This window comes from Chanodichthys erythropterus, chromosome 19 (genome assembly GCF_024489055.1).
Source record: "Chanodichthys erythropterus isolate Z2021 chromosome 19, ASM2448905v1, whole genome shotgun sequence".
Classification (NCBI taxonomy): Eukaryota; Metazoa; Chordata; class Actinopteri; order Cypriniformes; family Xenocyprididae; genus Chanodichthys; species Chanodichthys erythropterus.
In genome coordinates, this window is record NC_090239.1 from 17,195,812 (window position 1) to 17,210,064 (window position 14,253).

At 40.0% G+C, this 14,253-nt stretch overlaps 1 protein-coding gene across 5 annotated transcripts in view; it reads right to left on the bottom strand.

The window, feature by feature from the left end:
- Positions 1 to 14,253, bottom strand: part of ablim2 (actin binding LIM protein family, member 2) — an 82,990-nt gene that overhangs the window by 39,644 nt on the left and 29,093 nt on the right. The gene's annotated exons all lie outside the window — the stretch shown is intronic.

A 14,253-nucleotide genomic window follows, 5' to 3' on the forward strand; every position in this document is an offset into this window, starting at 1 on the left:
AGAGAGAGTTAATCTTTAATGATAACATAAATTGCCCAGAATTTGTCATTCACTCAAGTCAAATGAATATGTGAAAAACCTGAAAAGATGGGGATATATGGAGCTGAAACCTGTTGGTGCTTCTGTGTACTGTCACTGATAGCCATTTGCAAGTTTTTAAACTGGAATGTCCTCTAATAAGCTAATATATAATATACAATATTGACAAGGAAAAAACAAATCATTCAGTTAAATAATTATTTAATTAAAAATATTAACTATGTATGATTATTTCATAGAAAACGTCATTGGCTCAATTATTTTTTAATATTTATCTTTTTAAATAGAGAATTGTATTCAATAGCATATGTTAATGAAAATAGCATTGACAATCATTATATTTCACTAGTATTATATTAACTACAGAAATTGTAGCATTATGACAATCCTGTTTGTCAATAAAAATACATAATGACTACACAAATCACACATTTGGGTGAGTGTCCATTTGTTTATGTGAGTAGAGTAATTGTTGTGTGTGTATAATCAGTATCAGCACACTATGACATCATCAAGGCACATGGAGACTGAAGACTGGGCAGGTGCATGAGTGGACAGGACAAAACAAAATGAAACACAACCTTCCCCTAATTTTCCCCTCTCCCTCATTGACTCTCTCCATCTCTCCCTGCGCTCTCTTTCCTTTTCTCACAGTCCTTTTTCCACTAAAACAGGAACCACATCAGGAACATAATACACACAGACATGCTCCGATGACATCATTCTTAGAGCAGATCCATTTTCCACCTCCTCTGAGGTAAATGATAACTGTGGAATTTCCTTCTCTCCCATGGCTTTTCTTTCTGTTTGTCCAGAGCTGAGATTTCTCATTCTGAATAATCAAAAGAAATGTACCTCTTTCTTCGGTTCTTGTATTTGTCTGCTATTGTAATGTTAACGGTAAAATGCTACAGTAAAATTCCAGTACAATATAGTATGCATCCCATTCTCTCAGAGCATCTAACATTCATTCACTATCCTCCGTAAGATCCCATTTTATATGACCTCACTTGGTTATTACATAAGAGCTTAACAGCTTTAGCACTCAGAAAACAAGCTCTCCCTCTTGCTCTTTTTCACACACACACAAATGCGTACACATATACTAATACGTGTACTAATTTGCGTGTTAGCACAACACAATGCATTCTAATGTTCCGCTCATAGTAAAAATCTAAACAATAACATAGGAATGTTGGTCAGGAAATAGCAGACATATTTTCCGCATCTGCTCAAGAGTGATTGGTTGGCGTCTGTGATATGAAAGGTTAGCTAGGTTAGCTAGCAGATTGTGTGTGACAATGTGTGAATTCTGTTCCAAACATAAAGCACAAACTGTCTCAAAGATAACCTGTAAGATAAGAGGGAAGCACACACCCAGGGCAAGATTGCATTTTAAATGCCCAGAAACCTACTGTGACTACAGTGGTTCAACCTTAAAGTTATGAAGCAACGAGAATATTTTTTTGTGTGCCAAAAAACAAAATAACGACTTTAATCGACAATATCTAGTGATGGATGATTTCAAAACACTGCTTCATGAAGCTTCGAAGCTTTACAAATCTTTTGTTTCAAATCAGTAGTTCAAAGTGTATATTCAACTGCCAAAGTCACCCCCCCCCCCCCCCCCACACCATTGAAATTTTGAAACACTTATGACGTAATGAAGCCTAGTTTACTGAAATCCTGTGACTTTGGCAGTTTGATACACGCTCTGATCCACTGATTCAAAACAAAAAAAAATTGTGAAGCTTCAAAGCTTCATGAAGCAGTGTTTTGAAATCGTCCATCACTAGATATTGTTGAACAAATTTGTTATTTTGTTTTTTGGCGCACAAAAAGTATTCTCATCACTTCATAACATTAAGGTTGAACTACTGTACACAAATGAACTGTTTTAAATATGTCTTTAGCACCTTTCTGGGCATTGAAAGTATTAATTGTCTTGTTGTCAATGGAGGCCTCACTGAGCCATCGGATTTTATTAAAAATATCTTATTTGTGTTCCAAAGATGAATGAAGGTCTTACGGGTGTGGAATGACATGAGGGTGAGTAATTAATGACAGAATTTTCATTTTTGGGTGAACTATCCCTTTAAGTTGACAGTCGATTCTCTTTTGTATGAACGTATAACTAAAAAATTATTTCTGACTAATTATGCTAGTTACTAACCTAGGACAGTCAATAGAGTAAATAGTTGTGATTGGTCCAGTTTAAAGACAGCAGAAAGAAATGGTAAAAAAAGTGTTTAATTATTGTATTAAACATTTAATCAATATATTAATACATTAACATTGACAGCCTTAAAAATATATTTAGTAAATTCTTTGCTTTTTTTCTGTGGGCTCCCAAGCATCCCCTTGCAGCCCCCTGGGGGTCCTTGGACTCCAGTTTGAAAACCTCCACTCTTTTGCCCATCAACTACTTAAGTATGTAACCCAAACCCTGCAGTGATAAGAAGCCCTCAACATTGGGCAGGGTGTGTCTTTCACCCTGCCAGTATATTTAGCTCAGCTGCAGACAGAAAACAACACCTGAATAAGAGGAGCAAGGAATGTCTGCAAGCAACACTGCTCTCACGATCAAACACATGCCACAGTACTTACTGAGCTGAAAGTTTTTAAGTTATAATGTTAGTTAATATAGAGGATGTTTTCATCCAAAACACCAGAACAATTCCAGGAACAGCCCTCCCTGGGGTTAAGAGCTCCAGATGGACACCCCATCATCACCTTGGGAATTAACACTTTGGGTGCTTGAGCTCCCGCATGAATGTCACACCTGCTGTATGATGACTGAAAAGCTGGAAGCTTCTAGATACGGAAAGTATGATTTCGGCTTACAAAAGAGCAGATTAATTAGACAACATGAAATAGAACAGCTGAGGAGGTTATACAAACAGCACTAAAAAGGGGATGGGTTGGGTTAGAAGAAATGGAACATGGAAAAATGATGGCGGAGGACGATAAGCAGACTATAGAATAGGGAAGGAGAGCAAACAAGAGTAATCAGGAGGGTGGGTGAACAAGGAAACTTGAGTATATTGATATTAGACTCGAAATCAAATCTCTACATAGACATTCTCAACATGTCTGACTCTCTGAAACCTAAACTTTGCAATGCAAGAAGAGCAAGTAAACAAGATTATAAACTTAAATAAGGTTATACTGAAGCTATCGTGAAAAAGCAATTCCTTTGCACACATTTCTTACCTGAGACACTGAAAATCAAAGATGGACACAACAATCTGGGAAGCTATCAGTGAAAGAGTTAAAGCTATCAGTGGAACTGCAAGGGTAAATCTCTCTCCTCAAGGCCAAGCAATTGCGAAAGCTAGCACCAGTGACATGTAATTGGCAGGACTCACATCAACAGAGGGAAGCATTTTATTCCTGAAGGGTAATATAACCCCTCTACACACCGTCTAAGCCAACACTAGCTAGCTCCAGTGTTCCAACTGAATTCTCTGGCAATCTAAAATGGCGCTGGTTTGCATGCTTTCAGGGAGTTGGCTGGCTGGAGAGGGTCTGCTGTTCCTCTACATGAGGGGGGGTGCATTTTCACAGCCTGAGATCAAACTTTCAACAATAATCCAGGAGACAGGCTACTGATGTCACATCTGCCTTAGAACAAATTAAAACAAAAGTTGAACATGTCATATTGAGTACACTGTAGACAATGAGTTATGATATTACATAAGTCACTTTTCCACCATTGGGCCAAACCGTTCTTGTTGCTTAAAGGTGCCCTAGAACTTTTTTTTAAAAGATGTAATATAAGTCTAAGGTGTCCCCTGAATGTGTCTGTGAAGTTTCAGCTCAAAATACCCCATAGATTTTTTTTAAAATTAATTTTTTAACTGTCTATTTTGGGGCATAATTAGAAATGAGCCGATTCAGGGTGTGTGGCCCTTTAAATCTGGTGCTCCACGTCCACGGAGCTCGTGCTTGCCTTAAACAACAAAAAAAGCTAATATAACCCTCAAAATGGATCTTTACAAAGTGTTCGTCATGCAGCATGTCTAATCGCGTAAGTACAGTGTTTATTTTGATGTTTACATTGATTTTGAATGAGTTTGAGGCTATGCTCCGTGGCTAACGGCTAATGCTACACTGTTGGAGAGATTTATAAAGAATGAAGTTGTGTTTATGAATTATACAGACTGCAAGTGTTTAAAAATGAAAATAGCGATGGCTCTTGTCTCTGTGAACACAGTAAGAAACGATGGTAACTTTAACCACATTTAACAGTACATTAGCAACATGCTAACGAAACATTTAGAAAGACAATTTACAAATATCACTAAAAATATCATGTTATCATGGATCATGTCAGTTATTATTGCTCCATCTGCCATTTTTGGTTGATTCAGCTCTGCACAGATCCAGACGTTAATACTGGTTGTCTAATGCCTTTCATAATGTTGGGAACATGGCCTGGCATATGCAAATATTGGGGGCGTACACCCCGACTGTTACATAACAGTCGGTTGTTACGGTGCTGTATGCAATAGAGATGAGGCAGATACGGAAATCCACAATGATGGGTATTTTAATGATCCAACACGGAGCCGAAGCATAAACACACATTACAACATTAAGAACAGACAAGGAGTGAAGGGAGTGAGTGCCATATAAAGGGAGTGCAGATGATAGAGTCCAGGTGCAGGTGATCTGTGATGATGAGGAGCTGACGAGGGAAGTGAGTGCAGGTGTAGAAACAGGAGGATCATGGGATATGGAGTCCAGGGAAACAAGGGATCCGTAACAGTACCTCCCCCTCCCGGTAGGCGCGTCCTCGCGCCGTAGATGTAACAACCGGGAGGGGGGCGGGCGCCCTGGAGACCTCAAACCGGAGCAGGGGGAGGAGTAGACTGGAGTGGAGGTCTCCAGGGCAGGCTCAAAAACCATGGCGGGACAGGAGCCGTGGGCAGCCATGGCGGGTCAGGGGCCGTGGGCAGCCATGGCGGGTCAGGGGCCGTGGGCAGCCATGGCGGGTCAGGGGTCCTGGGCTGCCGAGAAGCCATGGAGTCCAGGCAACGCTGAAGGTCCGTTGGACCATGGCGACACCGGCAGCTCCGCCGACCGAGGTGTAGGCAGGGCTCCAGAAGGCCGCAGCGGAGCCAGGACGACAGACAACAAAGGGAGAACAGGAGGGAGGGAAGAAGCCAACAGAACTGAGGGACAGAGGGACGGAGTGAATACGGAGGAGTGAAGTCCTGAGGTGAGGGCAGGCTGATGGACGACCAATGTTTGACCGGAGGAAGGATGGAGACTGGTGAAGCTGGTGGACTGATGGGCCATGGTGGAGACGAGGGAGGTTGGAGCCAAGGTGGAGGTAATGGGACCGAGGGCCGAGGTGGAGTACTGGATGAAGGGGCTTGAGGTGGATGTGACGAGTGGAGACAAATGAGAGGAGGTGGGAGAGGGAGGCAGGGAGGGAAAACAGTCTTTGAGCTGGAGACTTTTATAATAAAGTTCATGATATGAGCAGCTAGCTCGGCGGCGGCGGCTGGAGCGGCAGGCTCGGCGGCGGCGGCTGGAGCGGCAGGCTCGGCGGCGGCGGCTGGAGCTGAGGGCTCGTAGGCGGCGGCTGGAGCTGAGGGCTCGTAGGCGGCGGCTGGAGCTGAGGGCTCGTAGGCGGCGGCTGGAGCTGAGGGCTCGTAGGCGGCGGCTGGAGCTGAGGGCTCGTAGGCGGCGGCTGGAGCTGAGGGCTCGTAGGCGGCGGCTGGAGCTGAGGGCTCGTAGGCGGCGGCTGGAGCTGAGGGCTCGTAGGCGGCGGCTGGAGCTGAGGGCTCGTAGGCGGCGGCTGGAGCTGAGGGCTTGTAGGCGGCGGCTGGAGCTGAGGGCCAGTTCATTCCCTCAAATACAATTAAGATCCCCACAGGCACTGGAGCTGGCTCTGTGGGGACTGGAACGGGCTCTGGAGAGACTGGAGCGGGCTCTGGAGAGACTGGAGCGGGCTCTGGAGAGACTGGAGCGGGCTCTGGAGAGACTGGAGCGGGCTCTGGAGAGACTGGAGCGGGCTCTGGAGAGACTGGAGCGGGCTCTGGAGAGACTGGAGCGGGCTCTGGAGAGGCTGGAGCGGGCTCTGGAGAGGCTGGAGCGGGCTCTGGAGAGACTGGAGCGGGCTCTGGAGAGACTGGAGCGGGCTCTGGAGAGACTGGAGCGGCTTTCCTCCTCCTCCGCTTTCTGGGCCCAATAGAGGAATGTGGGTCCAGCATGGGGCAGGCAGGAAGTTCACTGGAGGGGTATGAGGAGGAGGACGGAGCTTGGCAGACTGGCCAGGCTGCCCGTGTTTTTGGAAGGACTGGACGAGAGGAACACTTAACATCCTGAACCTCTTGGATAAAGAATTTGGAGCAATTTAAATACAAAACTAAATTTATAGCATCAGCTAAGGAAACATAATCGTCAGGTTCAGAAAAACGGATGGTGTCCTCGTCCAGTCCATCCAAAAACAGGGCGATCAAATGAGCATCTGACCAATCTGTCAAATAAGCCAACTCAACAAACTCCTCCACATACCTCTCCAGTGAACGACCCACCTGGAAGAGGCTGACGAGCTGGTCAGCCGCTGATGTTGGAGTGAGAGGCTGTGGGGGAGCTGGAGCCACAGGAATCAGGAACAATCCCATATTTTGGTTTGTGGATATCCAGCGGTATTGGTCTGTTCTTCTGTTACGGTGCTGTATGCAATAGAGATGAGGCAGATACGGAAATCCACAATGATGGGTATTTTAATGATCCAACACGGAGCCGAAGCATAAACACACATTACAACATTAAGAACAGACAAGGAGTGAAGGGAGTGAGTGCCATATAAAGGGAGTGCAGATGATAGAGTCCAGGTGCAGGTGATCTGTGATGATGAGGAGCTGACGAGGGAAGTGAGTGCAGGTGTAGAAACAGGAGGATCATGGGATATGGAGTCCAGGGAAACAAGGGATCCGTAACATCTGTGTTATGTTGAGATTCACCTGTTCTTCGGAGGTCTTTTAAATAAATGAGATTTACACAAGGATGAGGAAACAATGGAGTTTGAGACTCACTGTATGTCATTTCCATATACTGAACTCTTGTTATTTAACTATGCCAAGATAAATTCAATGTTTGAATCTAGGGCACCTTTAACCATTCCATTATTATTAACTTGTATTATTAACATTATTATTATTAACACCAAATCGCTACACTCTGTCAACACAACTTGCTGTGCAGTCTCTGCCTTGTATCTTCATCCAGACGGTGCAAAGAACTTGACGGTAGCGAAGGCAAACCTGGTATTGCGATGTTCATCACAGCGCAAATAATATCCAGTACGTTTGTAAAATGTATTTTTAATTTGATGTAAGTAGATAAAAACAATGGCCGGTAGCATGCATACTGTATGCCTATCAGAGTGTGGTATATCCATATTTATTAGTGAATATTCAGAGTAATGAAAATGGCATGTAAACTGGAGTGAAGACTTCTGCTCATGTCATGTAAACATCTTACTCTGATTATGAGAAATAATCACATTATTGGTGCACATGTAAAAATATTCATTGACCCAATCAATGTGATTGTAACTATTAGAACTATAAGCCATTGCCATTTTTGTGTGTGATATGCATTAGACAGCCAGCTAACCTCATCATAAACACAGTATCACAATATTGCACACACCTTTGCCAATGAACCATTTATCAACCCTGTCATCCTGATGAACAGTAGAACTTCTGCATCATCACCTTCATTTGGCTGAGGATCACAAACTCTAGCTGTGACATTCACCTTGAGAGTCCTGAACATTCACTGCAATACAGCACAGAGTGTTCTGTTCTAACTGCAGCTGAGTGTCTCTAATTTCCTGCAATTACACAAACTTGATCAATAACTAACACATGAGTGCAAATTAGTGTGCACCAGTATAATGCAGGAAACATGGACATGTAACTGCTTGACTTACACAGCAGAGAGAATGGAATATAGTAAGAAAACACATCTCTGAACAAGCGCACAGACAAATCCAAACTGCTTCACATAAAAGGCCTGGGCTACTAGCCAAGCAGAACTAGGGAACTGAATAAATACTTACACAACAGCAAAAAAGACAAATACACATACATACAAAGGGAATCTGTTTGACCGCTCTTCCAATAGGGCAAAGCGAAATGTGTTTAATTATGATCGGTTATGGTTATTTTTCCTTTTTTTATGACAATTAAACATCAAGAAATTTTTATCATTGTCATACAGGGTATATTATCTTTTAATCTGAGGTCCAGTGAGTATGAAGGGTGTATAACAACTACATAATTGGGTTAAAGCAAGGTATTAGTGCTGTTGCGATATGTAAAATGTGAACTACAAATCAGCTGCAGGCCTTGAAAAGAGATCACAAAACAGAAACAAAATACCCACACCATTATGATCATATTGTCTGATGTGAAATGACATAACATGGAGTGGATTTAAATTACTGGAATGACCTATAATGTTAGATAACAATACCATAATAACATGTTTTTGTAAAAACCAAGGCTGCTTTTATTTTATCAAAAATATAGTATAAATAGAAATATTGTGAAATATTCAAGTAACAGTTTTCAATTTTAATATATTTTAAAATGTAATTTTTTACTGTGATGGCAAAGCTGAATGTTCAGCATCATTACTCCAGTCTTCAGTGTTACATGATCCTTCATAAAACATTCTAATATGCTGATTTGCTGCTTAAGAAACATTTATTCTTATTATCATTATTACAGTTGCTTAATACTTTTGTAGAAACTGTGACCTATTTTTTCAGTATTATTCGATGAATAGAAAATTTAAAAGAACAGCTTTTATTTAAAATAGATTTATTTTGTAACAAAAATGTCTTTACTGTAACTTTTAATCAATGTAATGCTTTCATGATCAATAAAAGTATTATTTACATTAAAAAAAATTTACTGAATCCAAACTTCACCGGTAGTATATTCACCTTGTTTTTTCATTCACCATAGATCATCTGTACATATACATTTATAAATGTATATGTGTGTATATATACAGGGTTTGGACAATGAAACTGAAACACTGGCCAATATAGTATTGGAGGATTTATGCTTACATATGCGCGGCCTGGTGGCAAATCTTCATTGATTTTACATTCCATCAATAAAAGCAGAGTGTCAAGGTTGAATTAGCTGAGCAATAGCACAGCTTTACATAAAATATTGCAATACACACAACATAATGGGAGACATATTAGAGTTCAAATGAGGACAAATTGTTGGTGTGCATCTTGCTCGCTCATCTGTGACCAGGTCAGCAATTCTTTGTGGTGTATTGAGAGCTATGGTATCCAGGGTAATGTCGGCTGTAGCGTCTGGACCAATCAGACACACAATTCTGTGAACCCATCCTCCAAAATTGCTACTAGCATCCCAAACGAAGCTAACACACAGGCAGAACTAGGTGTCCTGTTACAGGACACAGGAAAACTGATAAGAACTTTTTACAATCAGAAAGAATTTGCAGAGACTTGTGACTCTTCTTGTCTTCTTTTAATCCTATATATTCTATATATAACCACGTGAGAAATGTATAAACATGTATCCAATTTTCCCCTCTCATGATTTTCCTTTTATAGAGTTTGGCCTATGTATTAATTCTCTCTCTTTTGGTATTATTGTTTCAGAGTTGCATACTATGGTTAACTAAAATCACATGGGTAGAATGTTTGATATCGATGGACTCCAACTTTCGTTTCCTATTTGGTAATTTATGTTACTCTGTGACACAATAGTATTATAAGAATCAAGAAGGTTCTCTCATACATCCAATCCAATGTCTTATGCTAATATCGTGGTAGAGAACAAAGACTCATAAAGTTCCCTCCAAGGGAACAACTCCTTATTGGCTCAGTCACCTATAGAGGGTGTGGCATCTTCACACTTTAAAATCACTGATCACAAGATCACGAGCCCCTTGTCCTTTATTGAAAAACACTGATATGAAGATGATGCCGAGCTAGAAGCTTCTAAGGAACTCCAAGCTTGTGCCAAGCACCGGCCTTGTTTTTTTCCTTATACCAAAGATCCTCTGAATCCAACTGGTTCTCTTTCATCAAGACAACATCAGCAAAGATCAACGGGAGCCTCTGCAAATTGCATCAGGACAGTTTCATTCAAATGGGCGAGACATACAAGTGTCAAACTTAGTCTCATTATTTGATACATTAAGTATCCTACCCCTTTTAGAGAAGGGTGTGTTAGAACTAAACAGATGGTTTGCTCAAGGCCGTTGATCTGCTGAATTTCAAACAATGCTATAACTTTGCTTTCTTGTATTCTGCTTCAGCTCTCTCTTTCCCTTGGTAAAATGTATGCATGTATGTGTGTGAATGTTAGAGTAGTTTAAGTGTTTAGTCTAGTTAATAAAGTCTTGTTCATGTCACACGTACAGTCGTCCGTGTTTCGTGCTCATATACTGGAGTCCCTAATCATGCAGATCCTACTGTACAATAAGAATGTTATTTCCCATAACCTGGAAATGAACATTTCTTAGAATTAATAAACAATTAACACTGAGTGTTCATTGGCCAAACAGGTTAACTGATTGTAATATTAATTTTATTACATTAAGTTAATTTTATTACCTGATCCAAATATTTATAATTAATTATAACTAGTTATGATTAATTATTAATATTTCTTTCGAGATAATTTGCTACAGGGCATACACTCATGAAGGACAAACCACATCAAACAGGTTTAACTGTCAACGCAAGAGGAAGCATTCTGAAAGGGATATCTGGGTACTAACCCGGATTATATCCAAAAAACATACTCAATGCAGAATTAAATGCACACGTCGACTCTCGTGTTTCCACCAAAACTGTATCGGGAGCTGCACAGAGTCAATTTTCATGGTCGAAACGCTATAGCTAAACCTTTGGTCACTTAATGCCAATGCCAAATGTCGGTTTCATTGGTGCCAACAGTACAAATCTTGGGCTGTGAATAATGTGAAACATGATTAATCCACCTTCACTGTCTTTCCCACATCCGTGGGTGTTACAGTGTGGAGAAGCCCCAAAGAGGCTTAACCCCAGACAGTTGCTGCCCGGAGTGAAGCATGTGGGTGGATCAGTGATGGTCTGGGCTGCAATATCATGCCATTCACTACTGTGCTTAACGGGTGCGTCACTGCCAAGTACCAAACCATTCTGGAGGACCATGTGCACCTAATGATTCAAATATTGTACCCTGAAGGGTGTGCCATGTATCAGCATGATAATGCACCAATACACACTGCAAGAGTGGTGACAGAGTGGCTTGATGAACATGCAAGTGAAATTGAGCATCTCCCATGGCCTGCATAGTCACCAGATCTAAATTGGCTCAAAAACTTGTATCTGTCATTCCCAAGATGAATTGATGCTGTATTGGCCACAGAAGGAGGGCCTACACCATATTAATAAATTATAGTGGTCTAAAACCAGGTGTTTCAGCTTTATTGTCCAACCCCTCTGCAGGGAGTGCAGAATTATTAGGCAAGTTGATTTTCTGATCATATTTTTTCATGAAGTACATGAAGACTTACTGCCAGATTCTGGAAGATAAATTCTTCAAACAGTGGTACAAGAGGATGTGGTGCTGGTCCTTCAGGAGTCACTCTCAAGCTGTCTGTCTATAAGGCCTATAAAAACCCAGTCTTCATGTACTTTATAACACTTCAGCTTGTGATTCTTATTAAGAGCGGGTCATTTTTTAGGATTCTTCACCTAACCTAAGTCTCTGAGATCCTGACACCTCACACTTCTGAAGACTCCAGGTAGGTTTCAGTACTGGGAAATGGTGGCGCTGGAGACTAAAGGGTTCCTGATGGTTTCACACTTAATTCTTCACCTCAATTCTTAATTATTTTGCAGTTAACGTGTCTTTTCTTCTCCAGCTGTTTTTGTATGACCCCGCTGACCCAATGAGCATTTCACTGTCCAATGGTCATGCTTTAACTTTGCAATTTCTAGTATTACATTAGTATTGCGTCCTTCTCATGAGTATTTAACAATTTTTGACTTTTCAGTCTGAGTTAAATCTCTTTTTTGGCTCATTTTATCTGTAAAAGAAAACCTTCCTAATAATTCTACACACCTGAATATAGGGCATTCTTCATTTCCAGCCTTCATGAACAATTATATATCACTTATAAATGATTAAAAACAATATTAATAGTAGTTATTAAGATTGATGTGGATTGGAATTGGTAAAATGTGCTTGGAAAAAAAATATGATCAGAAAATCAACTTGCCTAATAATTCTGCACTCCCTGTATATTACATTAACAATAAACATTAAAAGTTCACATAATACATTGTTCTTAACTAAATATACAATTAAGGACACACACACATGTAAATAAACATTCTAAAATCCAAATCCAAAACAGGGACATATCATTCTTATGTTTTTAGATAAATCTAACTATCAATACTATACACTAACCCAAATCCAACATTAATCTTCAAAGAAATCATTATGCATTATTTGATTTATTTATCTCTCTTTTTTTTTCTTCAATTGAGGACATCACCAAAAGAGGTTTTATCAGATTTAAATAATTTCTAACTCTAATCCCCCCCCAACTACAGTATTGCTAAGTAAAGTCCTAAACATCCCAAACAACCAAAGCACAAGATGTGATTAATTAAAAGTGTGCTACTGTGCAAGCAGTTTTATTTATAGATGAGCCAGCATCTGTAACAAAAAAAATCATAATGCATCTTGACTTTATTTGCTAAAGATTTTGAGTGTTTAATTAGAAATTTTTTTATCAAATATTCATTACGCACTGCAGTTGCATCCTGCATTTATTTTCTAGAGATACTCAACTGATCATAATCCAGTGTGGGATTACAGTGTAATGTGTTCCCACAAAATCCATTGAAAATATTAGATAATGGGGGAAAGCCATATTTGTCATTTCACAACATCCACGGTCCCAATGCACTATTGTTGAGTTATTAGTGATAGATTATGAATAAAAAGACTCTGAGCTGCTGCTAAATTTCCCTGATGAGCGCTTCTAAGGGGGGAACTAAATAAAGTGTGTCATTTATTAATTCTGCTGAATCCTTCTGGATCTGAAGAGTTGTTATATAAGGTCAGTTGCGGTGGGAAACAGCTTGAAACAAGAATCTTGGCGTAGCTTTGAGCACACAAACACATTGTGCTCCGTCCTTGAGAAGGAAACAATTTAATTTTGTGTATTAAATCATCCTGGCATGATTTAATTTAGCTGTGAAATATGTACTTGGAGGTTTCAACTGAAATGACAACAAAACAAATCAAAACCCATGTAAATACAGATTCAAGAGAAAACAAAAGCTATATTATGACATAGCCCATGTGTGGAATGAATGCTACATCAATGTACTTAGAAAATTAGACTATAATCAATTTATTTTTGAATTACACAGCCAGTAGTGAACTGGTCCATGCATACAAGTGTGAATACGTATAGGCATACAGTATGTGAAAGCATATCATTTGCCAAGTACATGCTTATAAATATACGAGGCTCTTCATGTTTCAGATGTTGAACTCTGGTGCTGTCAGGACAGAGCAAAGAGAAGCAACACAGGCTGCCCTGATAAAAAAATAAATAAATAAATAAATAACAAGATTCGGGAAATGACAGACTTTCTAAGAATGAGTCAAATCATTTCAACATTTTCCCTAGATGAGATATCAGGATTCAAGACTTTACTGTGATGTGTGTGCATGTGGATAGTTGGCATGTGTGTTGATAATAAAAAAAAAAATCACTAGGGTGTTCAAGCAAACAAAAGGCAGCTGTATTAGGGTGTTTTCAGTAGGGTGTAGGTCACACACACACACACAATATATTTTATGAGTTCTTTAAATTTCTTATATTTGACATGCACTGCTTTATCACTATTTAGTTTGAGCATGTTTTAACATATTTCTTTCTCAAGTTACATACTAAATTCAAAATTATATTTACATTAAAAATTATACACTAAAGGGGAGTTTATGTCCATAATGCTATCTGTTAAAAATGTTTACTATCTTTTCAAGCCTGCTGAGAAGGCTACATTACATTTTAATGCATATACAGTATATGCGTATTCTGATTAAATAACATATTTGAATGTTTGAGCTCACATGTTTGGAACGAGCACTGGGCGTGCTCAGTCCAGCCTTTATGGAGCAA